A 20326-nucleotide genomic window follows, 5' to 3' on the forward strand; every position below is an offset into this window, starting at 1 on the left:
ATGACGGGAAACCTTTGCCCACTTCCTCTTCGGTTGAACTATAGTTGAAGCAATCGTAAGCTCGGCGTCGCCGCAACGCGTAGACGTCGTCAAAGCTGGTCAAAGCTGGCGAAACGCTTCCCGCCCAAGGAGGATATATAGTGCTAGCAACTTCATGAGTAGCGCGAAAAACTAGAAGCACGGCTGCGATCCGCTGCTTTTTGCCTCTACAGGCTGCACTATGCCTTTCTCCTTAATACTTCTGCAGTTAAACTGCCTTCATCACGGCAGTTTGGTGCTGGTTGACGGGAAATAAGCGCTTACAAGTAGAACCACTTGTTTTCATTGCTTTCTGAATGCGCGCAACTTCATCAGCAGCGCGAAAAAGCAGAAGCGCGGCCAGGCGCTGCTCCGCGCTGCGCTGCTTTTTGCCTCTGGTAAGATGGCCGCCGCCCGTTCGGCGCGGCTTCACCCTTGCCCTTCCACTCCAGCAAGTTTTCCTTGTTCCCGCCAAACAGCGCACACTGGATAGATGAATGGATGGATGATGGATGGATAGAAGCGCCGTCATGCTAACACGTGACCACAGCGCCTCAGCCAATGGGAGGCTCGTTCCGGCCGCGCTCTAGGCGACAGGAACCGGAAAGTTCCATGGAGGAAGGAAAGAAATAAGGAGAGGCCCTGACGTCACGTTTTGTGAAGCCTCCCAGCAACCGGAAGTTGGCGTGTCTCTCCTCCTCCGCTCTGTCCTTCGCCTTTTCTCTCTCCGCGGCTCTACCTCCTCCGCGCCGCGCTTGGATCGCGCGCGTTTATGAGTTTATGGCTCAGTCAGCTGACACCGCGCCGCGGAAAAGCGAAACTTCTGATGTGAATGCGATAGTTGCTTGCTCGAGCGTCCTTTTGTTCGACGGCCGCGACTAGGTCCGCGAGCGTGATCATGCCCAGCTGCTGCGTTCCGGGCTGCAAGTCACGTACGCGACTTAAGGAGCCGGGTGTCACTTTCCACGAGTGAGTATTTTCGTCTGCTGCGCTGCTGCGTTAACTAGGATGATCGGCGAAAGCATGCGTGTTCTCGTTCTCTTGAAAGGTTTCCCAAAAAGGGATATCGGCGGAAGGAGTGGGCCGACGCCGTGCGATTTCCTGGGACAGACTGGGAGCCTCCGAGGCGTGCATGTGTCTGCTCCAAGCATTTTATGCCGGAGCACTTCAGCCGCTCATCGCCGCGGCTCGTTCGATTGACAAATGATGCAGTCCCTACGCTCTTGGTAAGAAAGGAGGTGGCATCAAACTTGTGTTTATGCACATGCATGGACGTACATGTGTTACTAATAGAGTTTTTAAGGTGTTGACGGAGCTTTCAAATCACCAAAATCCTGAAAAAAAAAATAATAATTTTAGATAACGTCAGATTTGGTATCTATAAGACCTTTTTAATCACTTCCCGAAAAACTTTCTCCGAAAACAGCCCAGAAGTGACTTAAAAATATTTTTGTGATTGTAGAAAGTGTAGCACCACAACGGCTTCACGGATTTTAATGTCATATTTGTCGCATTCTGTACTTTAAAATTTGTTTACGAAGTGACGTTTAGGTATATTTGAATTATTTTCTCATTTCTTAAATTAATCCATCACTAATTTGTCATGACACTAATGAGTGCAGTGTACAAGCGTGGATATAACATTCTGTGTAGAAAAACATGCTGCTAAAAATATTTGGAGAATGTCACTGCATGAACATTTCCTTTGGGTAAAACTTAGCAGACTGCTACTGTGTTTTGTTGTCACGGCAGGCTTTCTGCGAATTTGGTTGATCCATGACGCACATAACAATTTATAACGTCATAACTACTGAAAGATATTTGTGTGAACTTTTGTATTTAATAAGCATTCCGTGGACTTAATTTCCATCTAGCATGCCAAATTTCATTACACTATGCAAATAAATAAAAATGGCACTTCCAAAACCGATGACCCCTTTAATAATAGTAGTATCTTCATTTAGCATTCAAGGAAATAATTATAGCAAAATCAGCCCATCTAAGCCAGTGGTAGCTTGTGTGACATGGCCTGGCATTGTCAGGTACGCAATGTATACATATGTGCAATTTAGATACCAACAATGAAGAAAAAACAATTACAGCAGTGGTAATTAAGATATTAACAGTAATACATGTAGAAAAGGTATTACAAGGCACTGACAAGGCAACATAATAGCATGCACAATGCCATTCCAGCCACCGCTATATGTATATCCCAGGAAGTGAGGATTTGGCAGCTGAGGAAAATTTTTCGGCTTCTCGGTTTATAATTGCAGGCTGAGGGAGTATTGTCATAATGATTGTTTTCATTTTAACTGGCACTATTAATTAGCTGAAACTTCATTATAGCATCACTATTGCAGTGCCACCACCACGCTTGTCTATAAATGTTTACTCCTCAGATACCACAACTCGCACAGCAGTCAACAGCTGCATCTGGTTCTTTGAGTGGAGCAATTTCAAGCTTGGAGGTGACTGCGGAACAGACCTGTGGTCCATCTCAAGCCTCTACCTACACTGAGGTAACCTAGTTGTAAACCTAGTTTTCAGCTTTGAAGAAGCATACAGCTTTGCTTTTTGCTGAAAGTGTAAATTCTGGTTTTCATTGTTCCCTTAGGAATTGGCACATTTGAGTGATGACAGCCCACAGGGGACCTCCTCGGGGCTTTCTGCACTGACCAGTGGCCTCCTTGAAATCCCGGAGTTGGCACAGGTAACCGGTTTGCTCACTACTTGCGTGTGGCTTGTGTTGGAAATGGCAACACTTCCTGTTTTCATTCAGCAAAAAGCAAAAGTTGTTTTCTAGTAGATCCACTACTTTTTTAGGAACCCATGGTTCCTGGGGAAGAACTTCACCATCCAGTGAGCAGCGGAAGTTTTCCTAAAACCTCCACGCCCACTCGGGTAACTGGATTGCTATAAGTACTCAGCCAACAGCCTTTAGCTGCAATTTGAGTTCATACAATTGTCATCTTAAATGGAACCATGATTTACACAGGCATTATTCTAACAGGCTCCTAGGCTTCTGGGGGACGTCACCAGTCTAGATGCCTTGCCATCGACCTCTGGACACAGTCTTCCTGGCCCTTCAGCATTTGCAGAGGTAATAAGATATTGGATTGCAAACTGTACAGTGAATTATACATTGTTCTTTTTTCCAGTGCATTATTTGAAAATGCTTGAAACATTGTTACAGTAAAACGTCTTTTCACATGGCTAATTGCTGCTGTTTGTACCCCAACAGAATTATCTCTTTTTGGTGTATGCTCCTTGAATTTAACGCATCAAAAGTATTGTTGATGCACCTCAAAAAACTTTTAGTTGATGAGAACCAACTGCCATTGTCTAAATTATATGCATGCTGATTATGGCTGACATACTGCGACATTTCTTTTTTTTTAGGTCAGCTTTAGTGGGCCATCAGAGGAAAATGAATCTTCGAACAACGGACATGATGTGAGTAAAATTACAAGCTGTCACTGCAAATCATCTTTCTGTATACCTTATACTTCTCTTAATATGGCAGAGGATGGCTTGGGAATCAAATAATGTCTCTTGAACATCAATTTGTGCAGGGAATGCTGCCTTCACAAACCCAGAGTTCTGTTCGAACACCAAGAAAGAGAAAGCAAGTGATGGTAAGTAAGGCAGGCAGGCAAGGTTAATCTGAAAATGACATACAATACCAAAGCTTTTGCATGCGTGTGTATGTGTGTGTGATTGGCTTATTTCTTGCATGTGCTTATATTACTGTAACCTATTGACAGTGCATATGCTAAGGGGTCATGAGTGACTGGATCAGCTTGATTTTGCGCCCATGATTCTTGCTAACACACTTAACACATTTGTATGCTCTTTTTTTGATCAATAAACCAATGAATTTTTAAGTGTGTGAGTGTCCTCCACGCCAAGCTGAGGGAGCTGCTGTCAGATCTCTTGGCTTTGAACTTGGGTGCCAGCAGCACAAGCATCGGTGAGTCCAAAGAAAATTTTGTTGCTACACCTTAGAGCAAACCTCCTGTATATTATCATTGATGAAAGTGCATGTGGCTGGACCTGAGCAGCTTATAATTGCAAACGATGACTAAATTTTGGCTCTGCTTTATAGGTTGACACTCCTGAAAAAGCTTTCCTGAGAGCACGTGCTACAAAGTTTGCCTCAGAGCACCTAAAAACTCGAAAGCAGATCAAGCGGCTGCAGCAGTCTAGGAGAAGACTCGAGAAGCAAAACGCCGAGTTGAAGGCTGTGCTTCAAGCGCTACTGAGGCAAAACATCCTGCTGAAGGAGCAGGTGGCTGTGCTTGACACCCTTGGAGTAGCCAATCAACATCTTCTCAAAAGGCAGATTTCCAAGCGCTCTGGGCGGGATGTGCCGAGGAAATTTTCACCCGAGCTGAGGGCATTTGCCCTGACACTCAATTTTTACTCGCCACGAGCGTACAATTACGTAAGACAAGTCTTCGACACCTGCTTGCCCCACCAAAGAACACTGCGAAAGTGGTACCAGACTGTAGATGGCGGTGCTGGCTTTTCAAGTGAGGCATTCAATGCTCTGAAAATTAAATGTGCTGAGATGAGCAGCCAAGGCCACCAAACTGTGTGCAGTCTGATGGTGGATGAAATGTCGATCAGGCAGCAGGTTCAATGGAACCGGGGCAATTTTGAGGGGTTTGCTGACATGGGCACAGGAGTTGATGGTGACTGCCTGCCGCAGGCAAAAGCTGCTTTTGTTGTAATGGCAGTGGCCATCAACGGACGGTGGAAGCTGCCCCTCGGATACTTTTTTGTAGACGGCCTTGTCGGTGAGCAGCGAGCTAATTTAGTCACACAGAGCCTCCTTCTTGCCCACGATGCTGGGGCAATGGTTGTAGCTTTAACGTGCGATGGAGCTCCAGCAAATATAGCCATGCTGCAGGAGCTGGGTTGCAGCTTCAGAAATGTCGACCAACTGAGGACAACATTCCCTCATCCTGCCACCCAAGAACCAGTGGCAGCATTTCTTGACCCGTGCCACATGTTAAAACTTGTGAGAAATGCTCTTGCGCACAAAAAATCTTTCATTGACAAGAATGGGAAGGCAGTGGCATGGCAGTATATTGAGCGGCTACATACTTTGCAACAAAAAGAAGGGCTTCACTTGGCCAACAAGCTGCGCAGAGCACATATTGAATGGCAGAGGCAGCCGATGAAGGTCAGGCTTGCGGCCCAAGTTATGAGCATTTCTGTGGCCACAGCACTTGCTGAATGTCGAGTGCTTAAACTAGAAGGTTTTGAAGACTCTCAGCCGACTGAAAATTTTTTGAGGTGCATCAACAATACTTTTGATGCCTTAAATTCAAGGAGTATATACCAGAAAGGCTTCAAGAAAGCTTTAAATGAGCGAAATTTTCAAGATATTGAAGCTATGTTTAAAGACTCAATCATTTACCTTTCATCATTGAGGGAGTCTACTAGTGGCCACAGAATGATCGAGACGGCACGAAAAACAGGATTTTTAGGTTTCGTAACATGCATGGAAAGCTTGCTTGCACTCTATAATTTCACTGTGATGCAAAAAAAAGTCCTCAAATACATACCAGCTCACAAAATTTGTCAAGACCACCTGGAACTTTTTTTCGGACTAATTAGATCACATGGAGGCCACAATGACAACCCAACTACTTTACAGTTTCGTGCTGCTTTTAAAAAAGTAGTAGTCCAAAATGAGCTCACTGATGCAGCAACAGGAAACTGTTTACCTTTGGAAACCACAGCAATCTTGTCATGCAGTAGTGCTGTTACTGCTTCAGCAAGTGAGGCACTAAATGCGTCAACAGATAGGAGGCGCATTTTGGATGCTGACACTGCTGCGCAACACCAGGTAGCCAGTGACCACGACTATATCTCACATCCAGAACACATCAGTGAATGGGGCGACAGAGTTGTGTCATACATGGCCGGTTACGTTTCCCACAAGTTGCATAGTAAGCTGATGTGTGAACAGTGTACGGCAGCGCTGTTTGCATCTCGACCACAGGGTAGCTCATATTCTTTCATTAAGAGAAAAAGTAGAGGAGGGCTGAGCTACCCATCAGATAGTGTTATTAAAATCTGTCGCAAATCCGAGTCTATTGTTAGATTGGCATTGCACACTAAAAATCTGTCATCAAAAACATTGTTAAATGACCTTGTACATGAAGTTTTGGATTCTTTCCAGCAAAGAGAGCTGTTTCTGGAGCTTCATGACCACATGTTTGACAGCTCTCCACTCGAGAATCATTATGTGCTTCTAGTGCAGAGTGTTGCAGAGTGCTTTTTAAACACGAGGCTCTATCATGCAGGCAAGCAGGTCACAGAAAGTTTTCAGGACAGCCACGTGCGACAGATTTTTAGGAAACTTACCCAATTTAAGGGCCAGTAGCAGGCACATAGCGAAGAGTTCCTTTCCAAAACTGTGAGGTAAGGGAATGCATGTCCAATAGAAAATTATTTGGGGGAGAGGAGGAAGGGGCTATCATCATTTCAGGAGGGCTCTGGCTATGTACTGTGGCCAGTAGTTTAAACTTGCATCATGATGACGGGCTTTAATGACGCAAGGGCATCTCGAGCCAAAGAGCACCAAACTTGCAGTAGTCATAAATCCTTGAGCTGAATGATCTGCCAGTTTTTGTGCATAAATTTTTTTTGTTCACCTGACACTCATCAATGACAGGTCCTGAAACCTGAATCCCTTCTTTCTGTGCATAGCATTCACTATGTTTACAGTTTGATTACATGCTCACTGTGCATGGTGTTTGGTTTTAACCGTAAATGGGTGGCCGGATTAATCGGGACGGAATTTCCCAGCTGCCGAGACAAGTGCTAAGCACTCGCGTTCTGTAACGGAGTGATTGCGCTGTTGGGCAGAGAGGAGGTGGCTGGCATAAGCGATGACAAAGTTTTGTGCATAAATTTTTTTTGCTCACCTGACACTCATCAATGACAGGTCCTGAAACCTGAATCCCTTCTTTCTGTGCATAGCATTCACTATGTTTACAGTTTGATTACATGCTCACTGTGCATGGTGTTTGGTTTTAACCGTAAATGGGTGGCCGGATTAATCGGGACGGAATTTCCCAGCTGCCGAGACAAGTGCTAAGCACTCGCGTTCTGTAACGGAGTGATTGCGCTGTTGGGCAGAGAGGAGGTGGCTGGCATAAGCGATGACAAAGTTTTGTGCATAAATTTTTTTTGCTCACCTGACACTCATCAATGACAGGTTCTGAAACCTGAATCCCTTCTTTCTGTGCATAGCATTCACTATGTTTACAGTTTGATTACATGCTCACTGTGCATGGTGTTTGGTTTTAACCGTAAATGGGTGGCCGGATTAATCGGGACGGAATTCCGAGACAAGTGCTAAGCACTCGCGTTCTGTAACGGAGTGATTGCGCTGTTGGGCAGAGAGGAGGTGGCTGGCATAAGCGATGACAAAGTTTTGTGCATAAATTTTTTTTGCTCACCTGACACTCATCAATGACAGGTCCTGAAACCTGAATCCCTTCTTTCTGTGCATAGCATTCATTATGTATATATAACTACAGTTTGATTACATGCTGCTAATATAAATTAATAATGCCGCCTATATGTGTTTTCTTGCTGTATTGGTTGGTCAAGAGCCCAAATAAATGTTTCTGACCATGGAACTTGGTGCCACTGCATTACTTTATTTATTATACAGTTGATTGTGCACAAAACTTGAAAACAGACCCTGTGGGTCAGCACTAAGTGCTTGCAACAAGAGGTGGGAAGGTAGGTCAGGGTGCCTCTTGCATATGACCGAGATGAACCAATTCCATCTTAGTTCCTGCAGTAATACCCCAGGGATTTGTAAACAAGACTGAGAAAGATGGTACACGCTGCAGAGGTTGCATCAGGCTATCGCGTTTATTCTGAGCATACACGCTAGACAATTAAGTTGAACTTTATCTGCTGACCTTGACAATATTGACAAGGTGAGCACGGTTGAGGTTATGCTGCAGAATAAATCCAGGACACAAGTTTGGCCCGACCGCGTCGCTGGGTTAATTACCCCACGCGACTGAAGCTATCAGTTGCATGCGCGCGCATTATACAGGTTTCATGTGGTCTCGCGCACAGCGTACCAGCAGTGCATTCAGAGACGTTTTGCACTTGATCCATATACATACGGTTGCAATGCTAAACGCGCACTGTGCGATTGCTGCTTGTGCTGGAGGTCGTCAGTGCTGCAGACGACGCGGATTTATAATTCTGATCAAATCAAGAAAATGCATCATACACTTGGTATTAAATAATTGAAAAACAAGAATGTCATATACCATCTCTGCGCGAAATTCCAGCGAGAATAAGCGAGGGTTTAACCGAGAGAAGTGTTTTAAGGTGCGCGTTTAGCGTTGCAGCTATAGTGTACTAGAATTAGTACACTATAGTTGCAGCAGATAGTGTATATGTCAGTACAACGCATTATGTATCAACCACACAAGGCGACATCCATTTCAGACAGAGACTTTTGTAGCGGGCTGCCGCAGCCGGACGCCTGTTGTTTAAGGGCTTCGAGAAAGCGCGCTGCTCGCCGCATTCGTTCCCTACGCACGGGCGTCGCGGTGAGCCCAATTCCGACGCCGAGAAATACGACATCGCAAAAGCGTGCCGCTCGGTGTTATCCTACGTCTGCTATGCGGTCTTGCTTTTGTCACACAGCAGAGCAACGTTGAAAACGCTGAAAGCATCTTTGCGTCTGCGTAGTTCGACAGGATGCAGTAGGCTGCTGCGGGAAACGATGGCTCGGCACCGCACAACTCAATCGCTCCTCATCACCACACTAGTTTTGACAAGAAAAATTGCCACTAAACGGCGATTCAACACATCCAGAAGTAATCCTCAATGTGTACGTAACGTCGCTAGGTAAGACGAGGCGAATTTCACACTCAAGGCAAGGCCGAACATACCACCTCAAAAGCCCACTCACCACCACCGAGAAAAAAACACGGCCGACTCGCGCCCACCGCTCTCGGGCCCTTAGCAACAATGACGCCGTACGCCGTTGCTAGTGGCCCGAGTTTTCTTAGCAACAACGACAACGTTGCTAGTGGCCCGACTTTTTAAGCCTAAATTTTGACGTCACTTCCGCCACATTTTCGCCAATGCATTGGGAATACGAAGGGCCTCTCCTTAGTTTTCCTTCCTCCATGGGAAAGTTCAAAGCTTCCATGAAAGCTTCTCGCTACTTTGCGAGAAGCTACGTTGCGGGCGCGAAAACTCACTCCTGTAGTTCCGTGTTCGGCGAAAGTAGTGCGTTGTATGTGCGTATGTTCACGCTCATTGGTGCGAAATGCAGCGACTGTAACTCATGTCAGTGTTACTGTTTTCCCAAGTCGGCAGCGTCCGCGTAAGTTTTCTTCTTTTGAACTCCACGTTCGAACTTCTCTGCCGCGCTCTTTGTTGGAGCAGTAATAACAATAATACGGCCGGGCGTTCTCAGAGAGTGTTCGAACGCTGCAAAGCGACTTGTCAAGAGAAGACTGGCGGCTACATTGGTAAGTCAGTGTACTACAGTCATTGATTCTCGACTACGAGAAAAAAAAAAAAAGAAATGGCCCATCGACTACGGATCTTGCATCTGACTTGGCCAACACGTGATCCCTTTGAAAATCCTGTGTACTAGTGTTGAAAAGTAGCGTTGTATATCTAACTGCAATTTCGCTGTTCGTTTGCTAACCGCCGCGGTGGCTCAGTGGTTACGACGCTCGGCTGCTGGCGCGAAAGACGCGGGTTCGATCCCGGACGCGGCTGCTCAATTTTGATGGAGGCGAAATTCAATAGGCCCGTGTACTGTGCGGTGTCAGTGCACGTTAAAGAACCCCAGGTGGTCGAAATTTCCGGAGCTCTTCACTACGGCGTCCATAGCCTGAGTCACTTTGGGACGTTAAACCCCAATAAATCAACAAATCAAATGATAAGCTTGATATATCGGGACTGCGCTCCAGGGTCGTCGCTAGGGTGAACGGCATCCGGTGCAGTAGTTTAGTTGTGCACCCCTCCCCCCCCCCCCCCATATTTCGAAAATGAAAATTGTTTTTTTAGGAAACGAAATGGCATACTGTCTTACATATATCGCGGTGGACACCCGAACCGCGCTGTAACGGAAGGGATAAAGGAAGGAGTTAAAGAAGAAAGGAAAAAAGAGGTTCGCTATGTAGTGGAGGGCTCCCGAATAATTTCGACCACCTGAGGATCTTTAGCCTGCATTGACATGGCACAGCACACGGGTACCTTTTGTATTTCGCCTCCATTGAAACGTGGCCTCTGCGCCTGTTTTGCTTTAGAAGTCGCCTTGAGGTGTTACGTATGAAAGGTATTGGACTGAAGCATCGCATGGAAGACCTATTTACAAAATATAGGCTCATGTAGCCGAATAGCCGACAGGAAGGGGCACCCAGTACATGTACCGCTATTGACATCCCCTTTGCCTGCACCTATATGACCGTGACAAGACCCTTCGGCGACAACACATTCCGGGTGCTTAGCTGGAAGCGCGTCGCCTCAGCTAGTGTGTAGGTGGGTGAACACTGTTGAAAAATTGAGCAATTACATACGCCATATCAGTCACCTGAAGGAGCACTCGGGAGTGGCCCATGTAGTGGGAATATAGCTTTTTAGGCCTAGTGAGATAGGCACCACAGGGGGACAAGGTAGCCTGGAAGGACGTGGACTTTCCAATGACGGCAGTCAAAAACCAGCTGCTCATTCGTTTGTGGCGATGAGAGACGGGCGCTGGCAAATTGGCACGTGAGCTAACTCCGCTTGCATGCAGTGACATGTGCATACTGTGTTGTTGATACGCGAGCAGGCAGTACGGATGTGTCCAGGCCCTAGGACAATGTAGTGTGCATGGGGAACAAAAGATAAAATGGTAAAAAGACAGCGGTGTCGCAGTGGCAAACGTAACATAAGGTGGAGCAATTTCCCAATCACTTTTGTCGGCTCAGGCCTTTGCAAATGTGAAGGTCCCAGGGGGTCTGCGCCTGGTCCCATTCTGTGTGGCTCATTATGTATCACTGGAGTTCTACTGCCTTGAAGACCAGAACTGTCGTCGTTAGGCCTGGAAAATTTAGAACTTCCCTGGATCCTACAGGAGCCCCACAACCGTGCTTAGAGGCAAACCTCTTTTGGCACTTTACTTTTGCGAAAGCCATATAAAGGAGAGTATGCCGGTCAATGTTCGGTCGAGGCGTTCAGTCGGTGGATTCGAGGAATTATAGGGTGTGTGGTCAGCTTGTATTAGTTGGAACATGAGCGGAGGACTGTTTTCGGCAGAAAATAGCGCCCTTAATCAGTAAATAATTGTCATATAGAGTACCATGCTGAAGGAAGCCCTCTTGCAGAGGAAAACTTTTAGTATTGTTAGCGCACGTTATGGCTAATGGGTTGGTATAACGTACCTGGCTGTAGAATCGGTGATAGCGACCATCGACTTATCACCTAAGCAGGACATCGGAAAGGTACCAGCAGGTTGAAATCAATGCGATATAAAGGTTCCAGTGAATGTCAGTAGGCTGAAGAGCACAAACTGGTGACACAAATCACAGGAGGCAACATAGCCTCATGTGTTGCGGCACAAACTGGTTCTTGCAAAATAGCTGCGCACCTGTTTGTGCGTGCTCTACACACCCAGACAGCCAGCGGTTGGCAGGTATTTTCTCAAGACGCCTAAGCAAAGCCACTAGGGCAAAAGAAGCAGCAACTCAGACCCATTAGAGTGGATATTGTGGCAATAGTGCTGTCTAGCAAATCGTAGGGAGGAATTGTTTTCTGAGTCGAGGTCTGCAATTAGCGATTGTAATGAGGGATCACGGCGCTGTTCGTGGGTGATATTGAGAAGTTCCGGTATGAGGAAGAGAAACTAAATAATGTCCCCATCATTGCAATCGGGCGGTACAGAGTGAAGGTCAAGCAGCCTAAGTTGTGGTGGTGTACGTGATGGTGAGCGAATACTCTTGCAAACATAAGGCCCGGTGCCAAGTCAGCCCGTATCGCTTTTTTTTCTCTCTTTAGCGAAGAAAGCCAGAAGGGCACAATCAATCAATCAATCAATTTTATTTCCTTAAAGACCCCTTTTCAGGGGCATTACATAAGGGGTGGGTAGAACGTTTGGTGCGACAAAGTAATCATGCGTTATGATGATGACAAAAAGGTGTTAGCTCTGCGTGCGAAGTTCGCGGGACAGGTTATTGTTGCAATGTCAGCGGGAAGGCCATTCCAGTCCGCGGCGGTGCGTGAAAAAAATGAAGCTGCTAAGGTGACTGTGCGTGCACGTGGACGGCTGATCTGGAGTTGATGGAGAGTGCGGTGAGATATGCGTGCCGGAGGGACCATGTAGGGTGCAGTTCGTAGATGGCTGTAAAAGAACTTGTGAAATAATAAAAGACTGGCTGTGCGGCGGCGCAGCTCGAGTGGCTGTATGCCTGAAAGCGATTTCAGATATGTAACACTCGTGCTGTAATGATATGAAGAATGAATAAATCTGACTGCGCGGTTTTTCAAAATTTCTAATGCGTTGGTTAGATAAGCTTGATGTGGATGCCAAATGGGTGATGCGTATTCTAATTTCGATTTCACAAGTGTTTCGTAAGCTAATAACCTAACATGCATGGGCGCATCGTGTAGATGACGTTTTAGAAAACCATGGGATTTGTTAGCTGAAGAAATGATGTTAGTTATATGCGTTTTCCAGGAGAGGTCAGTGCACAAGGTTACGCCTAAATATTTGTATGATTCTACTGGCAGCACGGGAACGGAGTCTATGTGATAGAAGGGCACGAGCGGGTTACGGCGGCGATGAAAAGAGAGTGCGTTGCATTTGTGAGGGTTAAGCTCCATTAGCCAAATTTTACACCAATCCCGAATCTTGTTAAGGTTGTTTTGGAGAGATAATTGATCAGAATTGTTATTAACTGCTTCATAAATAACGCAGTCGTCAGCAAACATGCGAATTTTACAAGACACATGCGAGGGCAAATCATTTATGTATATTAAAAACAAAAGGGGACCTAGTACGGAACCTTGAGGGACGCCAGATGTTACAGGAAGGAAGCTGGAAGTGTGTTCATTTACAAAGACGGACTGAGTGCGGTTAGTTAGGAATTCTTTAATCCATGCAACAACATTAGGATCGATATTAAGGTTAGATAACTTGTACAACAGGCGTTTGTGGGGAACTTTATCGAAGGCTTTTTTAAAATCAAGAAATATAGCGTCAGTTTGCAGGTTAAGATCTAGGTTGGCATGCAAGTCATGAATAAAAAGGGCTAGTTGAGTGTCGCAAGAAAAGCCTTTCCGGAACCCGTGCTGCGCAGGATGAAAAAAATTGTTCGAATCCAAGAAGGCAATGACATGGGAGAATATGACGTGTTCCATTAGCTTGCAAGGCACGCTTGTTAAAGAAATGGGGCGATAATTTAATGGAGAATTTGTGTTACCGGATTTGAAGACTGGAATGACCTTCCCATTTTTCCAGTCACGAGGAAGTTGGCCAGAAGAGATTGACTGCTGGAATAGCAAACATAAGTAACTGGCACTGGTGAGTTTCGTGTTCTTAAGAAATTTGGCGTTGATATTATCGAAACCGGCCGAAGATGAAAGTTTCATTTTATCGATTAGCACAATTGTTGGTCAGGACTGGGAAATGCCAACAAATGAGAGAACGGTGAAAATTGGCAGCAGCCCGAGCAAGCGCTGAACTCTCACATTCATTGATGTAAAATAAATAATTCTGCTCAGCAGGTAGCATTGTAATGACGAGCTCATGGTTCTGCCATTGTTTGGATATGACAGCACCAGCACTGTGTCCGCAGGTGTGGATGAGAACTTGAGTTGTGCCTGAAGCATCGAAATTGAAAAAAATTGATGGCAAGTTGATGGATTGATTTTTTTTTCTCATACACCTCAAATTTTCCAAATAGGCACAGTGCATTACCAGTAATAACTCCTACTATGATGGCATAGCATTTGAAGTGCTGTTGCTATGCATAACATTGCGACCTAACTCCCAATGCATCGAAACGATATTTAAGTGGTCTTTATTTGCAAAGATTCTTACTATTGCTATTGAGTTGCAAGAAAAATTTTTAAAGTGGAAGCTTCAAAGCTTCAGTTTTGTGCATGCATAAAAAGCCCCTGCATGCAAATGTCAAAGTTGCCTGTTCTGTTGTTTCATGAGACTTTCTGCCTTGCAAGTGCAGTAATTGTTTTTGTGCTATTGGTGTGACTTTTCCTACATAAACGCGTTTATTGGTCACCTGCATTAGGTTCTCAGTATTTTTTACAGGGCACTAGGTTCTCAAGTGAATGCGGTTTTACTGTGGGCCTTTTTTCATCTTCCCACTGTGCCTAGCAAATCCATCCTGCGTGCAAGACTCATTGGGTATATGCTCACTGGTTGTGGACCTAGCCTAGAAGCTCATTCATCCAAAACAAGGTGACTCACAAGAACATACCAGCATCTCCAGGTATGGTGGTGATATACAGGCAATTTACCTGGCTTTATTAAGTGACAAAAAACGAGCTCACTAGTGCTAACAGTGAGATGCTTTTCTGACTTTCGAATGTTCGGATACCTCTAATTGTCCCTTTTGTTGATTATTTCTCTTCAGCGCATGCCATTTTTCTGCACTCTGTGCTGTACCAGCTTGCCCAGATACAGTGTAGACTAGGTCCAACTTTCAGGGTTTGGAAATGAAGCTAGCTTCATTAGTAGTAGTAGTAATAGTAGCACAGCAATAATAAGTTGTTCTAGTGACAAGTCATTTGTACGTTCTCATGAAATGGATTGAGCAGTTAACCGTACACATCTTTAATTTTGTTTTTTGTCGCACTATGGCACATTGCTCTGTTCATTTTTGCAAGCATGGGAGTGTGTAAACAATCGCTAGGAGGCAGTGGCCCCAATTCCCTGGAGCCATGTTTTTTGACATCTAATATAAAGTCAGCATTTTAGTTTTGTTGTAAGTTTAGATGTTGCAAATATAGCAGCATGAAAGCTACATCTCTGTTGAAAGCATACTTGAGTGCAGAGCGATAATAAGGGAGTAATTGCTCATTGGCGTCCACCCAAGCGCAGCCATACGGCTACAAAGGAAAGCTACACAGCTTTCTCAGAAACTTCGTAGTTAAGAAAAATTCGTCCTGGTCCATGGTTCGAACCCGGGACCACTGCTTCACCGGAGCAGTCGTTCTACGAACTGAGCTAACTGGGACGGTAAGCTTATGGTAGGGCAAGAGCGAATTGATCAATAACTCGACGTGGGAACAGTGTTGGTCAAATGTTTAGGGGAATCCCCTAAACATTTCAAGCGATAAGTTCTGACGTTTCCCCAAAATTGCTGCCTTTTTGACATGCTAGATCCATGTTTTTTGCTATCTATGCCTAATATTCACATTTCCACTCCAGTGAGAAATGTAAGAAAGACTTAAAGCAGATGTTTTGAATCTTCCACATGCCTGATTTCAGATTTTCAGACATGGCTTCTGACAGTTGCCTCTTTAAATCTCAAGAGTGTTGGCTGCGCACTTTTTTGTATCTTGTTTGTAGTGACTACCTGAATTGTTGTTTTGAATGCATGTAAGAGTTTTCCAACTAGATGTAGCCTCTTGAATCCAGTCAGCTCAGTGCAGGTACCTGAATTCTTCAGCAAGCACTGGAATGACCCAGTTCTACTGCTGTCCACATTCACCTTTGGTATCCCTAGTCTCATGAAACACTGCAGTCATTACCCTTCTTGGTCTTGATTCCAGATTTGCACCGTGTGGCCTCAGCTTGTCGCAGTTCCAGTTGTGTAGATGTGGGAAGTCTTAAAGAGAGATGCATGAATTGTGGTAAGAGTATGTCTGGGGTATATTTTCTTTTCTTTTTTTTTTCATGTTGTAAGCGGATCTTCTGAGATTTCCGACAAAGTGCGAAACACCACTCCATAAATCAAATTACTTCCAGCCAGGACATTGTCACTTCCTTTCTTTTACACTGCAGGCGAAGCTGTTTCACTGTGTCTTGGAATTTGCTGTTGTGCGTTGGCACATTCACAAATTTGAGCAGGAGTGCTACATGATGCTTACCAGCTTGCTAGTATTTCTATGGATTTACATTGGATATCCTTATCTTGATTTCACAGCTCCTGTTCTCTTCCAGCTGTTTCATACTTTGCCTTACCAGCAGTAGTGTTCCCGAGGTGCAGTGTTTGCCAAGATGATGGTGCATTTGCCCAGAAAAAGTTTTGTAATAATTGTAGTGTTTTTTACAGGTATTGTAGCTGCACAATGCACCTGGACTCTACAATAGCCCTGCTCGAAGCGTGAAAATTTGTCACCAGATTGAATTCTTTTTTTTTTTTTGCATGGCACTTTACTCTGAGCTAGATGTGACCTTGCTATTGGCCTGTATTGTGCTTGGGATGGCTCACAGGGAATGTGTTCCACAGGCGAGTTGCATCAAGGTGTATATAAACTAGTAGTGAAGCTTGCCTAATAGGTCATAGAACATCCGAAATGCACCTCGAGCCTTACCCGTTTCTCTTGGTAGAAGCAGTTAACCTGACCAATTGAGAGGCTATAAAAAACTGAATTTATGAGTGCAAACATTTTGGGCAAGAATTACAAAATATTTTCCCAAATTCACTTTTCAATGTTGTGTTTCCGTCTTGTAGATTAATTTTTTCCTTTTGCACATTCTATCTCTCTGCCCTCTCAGTTGCGCCAAACTGCCACTATTTTGTTTAGCCAATATGCCAATATGTTGTTTAGGCTAAATCTGGCGGTCGCTGTTTGCAAATGAACCTGACCTAAGAGTAGGAGCAGCAGCAGTGATAGCAGTAATAGTAATAATCTCTGTTCAGCTGGATGTGCTTGTCGTATCCAATTATGAGTTAAGTAGAGCTGCATGTGACATTCTGTTCTTATTGCACACTTGATGCATTACTCTGCTTATTTTTGCAGGCATTCAAGCTAACATGACGAAAACAAAGAGAAAAGCTTTGCAGCAAAATATGCCTCAAGGCAACTACTCTGCCTGACAGTTGTTATCTAAAACGGCATGTTTTGGCAATTTTAACTTGTAATGAATGTGGGTACAGTGGGCCACTTCAAGTTTTTTGCTAATGGTACTTCTGTTGCTCTTTTATGTGACTGAGTGGCAACTAGGCTTTGGGCGAGTGTTCCTGTAAGACATGCACATAAATGCACATAGACAAGAGTGAGTTCAAGCTTCATGATTGCGGTTCATAAAATATGCTATGTTATTGCACTTTCATACCATTTGGAATCTTTCCCCAGAGCAATGTATAAGATCAAAATGTCCTGAAACGAGCCTGAGTTTATGCCGCGCTGCCTGAAGAAATGATTTGTCTTGTTGCTGTTAAATTTGTATAAATATGGCTGTCTGGCCACTTTATTATGATTGTTCTTTTTGAATCAGATTTGCACTCTGAACATCAATGAGGGTCTGTGTATGAGTGGCCGCCGCGGTGGCTTAGTGGTTATGGTGCTCGGCTTCTGACCCGAAAGACGTGGGTTCGATCCCGGCCGTTGCGGTCGGATTTCGATGGAGGCGAAATTTAAGAGGCCCGTGTACTGTGTGATGTCATTGCATGTTAAAGAACCCCAGGTGGTCTAAATTTCCGGAACCCTCCACTACGGCGTCCCTCATAGCCTGAGTCGCTTTGGGACGTTGAACACCCATAAACCAAACCAGTGTATGAGTTTCAGTTGTGTAAACAGTTCGAGGGTGGTGAGAACCCAAGCCCTTAGACCGCCTGTTTCTAATAATGTAAAAAAATCTGTAGGATAATTCTGGAAAATTTTGGAATAAACTTGGAAAATTACTGATATTAGAGTCGCATCCCAATTTAAAAGCAATTTTACCATAGCAGTTGCAGAGTCTTGCCAGCTTGAAGGTGCAGTGAAGAGGAATCTGAACTCGTCTTTTTGCCGTGGGAACTCAATCTACACGTTCCGAGCATTTTTAGAAACTTTGATTTATTGCCCGGTATGGCCGATTTCACTAAATAAATCGGATTAACCTCTGGCTCCCGCCTTTATTTTTTTAATTCTCCCCGTACGATGGGCGGAGTCGACCAATGCGTGGGGTCCCTTTCAGCCAGCTCCGTGGAGGCTTTGCTTTCGCTTTATTTTGTTTTTTTTAGGTTTCTGTGAATAAATAGTTTCATTCGCAGATATTATCGCCGCAAAACAAGTGCAAAGAAATAAAAATACGCACGGACTTTTTGCTTCTACGGATTACTACGTATTACTCCGCTGATGGCAGAGCGGCAAGCCACCACGGGACTGGGTGAAATGCACTCCACGCATTGGTCGACTCCGCCCACCAAACGGGGAGAATTAAAAAAATAAAGGCGAGAGCCGGACGTTAGTTCGGTTTAATTAACCTATATATGTGTTGGCATATATGTGTTGGCAATATAAGTGTTGGCAGTCGAGCATCATAACCACTGAGCCAGAGTGGCAGCTTTGAATAGAGATGGAACAGTTTGGCTGATGATAATTTTTCTTTTTCCTTTTTTTTTTCAGGTCGTAAGCCCATCTTCTGGTATCTTCAATGAAGTGCTAATCCCTATTCCATCAAATTGACTACTTTTGTACAAATTATTTTGCTTTTATTTTCACTGTAGTGCAACTTCTTAATTGTGACTTAGCACTTGCTGTGATGAGCATTGTCAGATTCCCAATTTGCTGTAATAATCTGTGGCTGACCAGTTTTGTACTTCAAGTTTTGTTGTCAGGCTTTGTCAACTCTCCACTATTTATAAATTTTGCCCCACATATTTTATCTTTACTTTCACCAGAGCAAATGCTCCCCTCCCATCTCACACCTTCCCTACAGGTTGGATTGCAACTTTGTGTCAAAGTATTCCTGAGATGCACGATGTACTTTTTGCACATTTTCACGAAGATAGTTGCACATGCTCAGAGCACCTTTTGTGATGACCAAACTGACATTGTTAATGGATGCAATAGTTGGTAGAAAGATTGTAGAACTCTGACAATCAAGTGGATAGCGTCGGTGCATTGTCAGGTGTCTCGGCGCTGCAGCGTTGAAACCACGCTTGTCATGTGCATGTCATGCTATTACGGTGATTGTCTGAGAGAGTCTGCACTTTTGTGGTCTTATTTCTTTGATGAGGTTTGAGCAGTGACACCTTGTATAATGTTATGGGAGGGCGGGCCCGCGCAGAGAAATGCAGAGACTCAGACACAGGAGACTCGGACATAACCGGCCGCGGCGATTCTCCTTTGTTCTCTACCTCACGCGCTAGCGCCGCGCGCTCTCCCCTCGCGCTCGCCCCGCGCCTCTTCTTTATTTGTATACCGAAGCGCGCTCCTGGTTGCGAAGGTCGTATGCCGTTACATCTTTCCACCGGGGGGGGGGGGGGGGGGGGGAAGAAGATAAGAGTCTCTTCCAGTCTCCAAGATAAGAGGGGGAAGACACCGCTGGTGTCCCCTAGCGCGTGCTTCGCTTTGCAGGCGGCATCGAACTCGTCCCGATGAGCCCGGGCTGAGGTTCTTCGCACCGGCGCAGCTTGGTGCGCAGGAGGCATCGTCACGTTGTGATGACAGTGTCGTCTGACACGAGACGGTCCCGGTCGATCCCGGGGCTGCTTGTAGGCGACTCCTCGCCGTACGAAAACTGCGAGGGCTTCTGCCTGCCTTCGGAAAGTGGTTCCAGTAAGCCGTTAAACTCAAGCTTAGTACGACGTTCAGTTCCTACGGCACAGCCGGGCGGCGGCATTTGTATTCGCGTTTGCGGCTTCGTGTCAGCCCGTGGAAGCGCAGCGCCGCGCTTGCCCTCGTCTAGTCATCCGGTAGGCGATGGGGTGGCTTCGATGTGCCCAGTTGGGACGGGCACACCGCGGGACTTGGGATTGCATTCACGGAGCAGCGCTCCACTTAAGGGGCGGCATTCAGGAAGGGAGGCCTGGTGCTGGTACGGGAGGGCGGCACTAGGGAGGACGTGGGAGCCAAGTCGGGATCACGGTGTAACGGTGTAATCCAATTTTTGGATTTAAAACAATAGAAAGAAGAAAAAATCGGAGCAAAGGGCACACCTTGAGTTGTCCATTTTTTTTCTGTTCTATGTATTTCCAGTACTGTGGTGTTGCATTCTAAATAGTTCGCACGACAAATATAGTTAGCCAGCTGTCTCCAGAATCTGGCTTATGAACACTGAGGAGTGTGATTGCGTCGGGAAGCCCCGTAATATATGCCGCTGTTCAGACATCGTTCTATGCCGTGATTTGCCATT

General features: G+C 45.3%; 2 long non-coding RNA genes across 2 annotated transcripts; both read left to right on the top strand.

Moving 5' to 3' along the window:
- Positions 1-2630: 2630 nt before the first annotated feature.
- Positions 2631-3116, top strand: LOC149336681 (uncharacterized). Its single transcript, XR_016284317.1, has 3 exons — positions 2631-2731; positions 2845-2922; positions 3032-3116. It is a non-coding gene; the product is annotated as an uncharacterized LOC149336681 (long non-coding RNA).
- Positions 3117-9260: 6144 nt separating this feature from the next.
- LOC149336682 (uncharacterized) lies at positions 9261-19389 on the top strand. Its single transcript, XR_016284316.1, has 3 exons — positions 9261-9554; positions 14411-15891; positions 18595-19389. It is a non-coding gene; the product is annotated as an uncharacterized LOC149336682 (long non-coding RNA).
- The last annotated feature ends 937 nt before the right edge of the window (positions 19390-20326 follow it).

Source organism: Amblyomma mixtum, chromosome 7, assembly GCF_055824585.1.
Source record: "Amblyomma mixtum isolate Tamu chromosome 7, ASM5582458v1, whole genome shotgun sequence".
Taxonomy (NCBI): Eukaryota; Metazoa; Arthropoda; class Arachnida; order Ixodida; family Ixodidae; genus Amblyomma; species Amblyomma mixtum.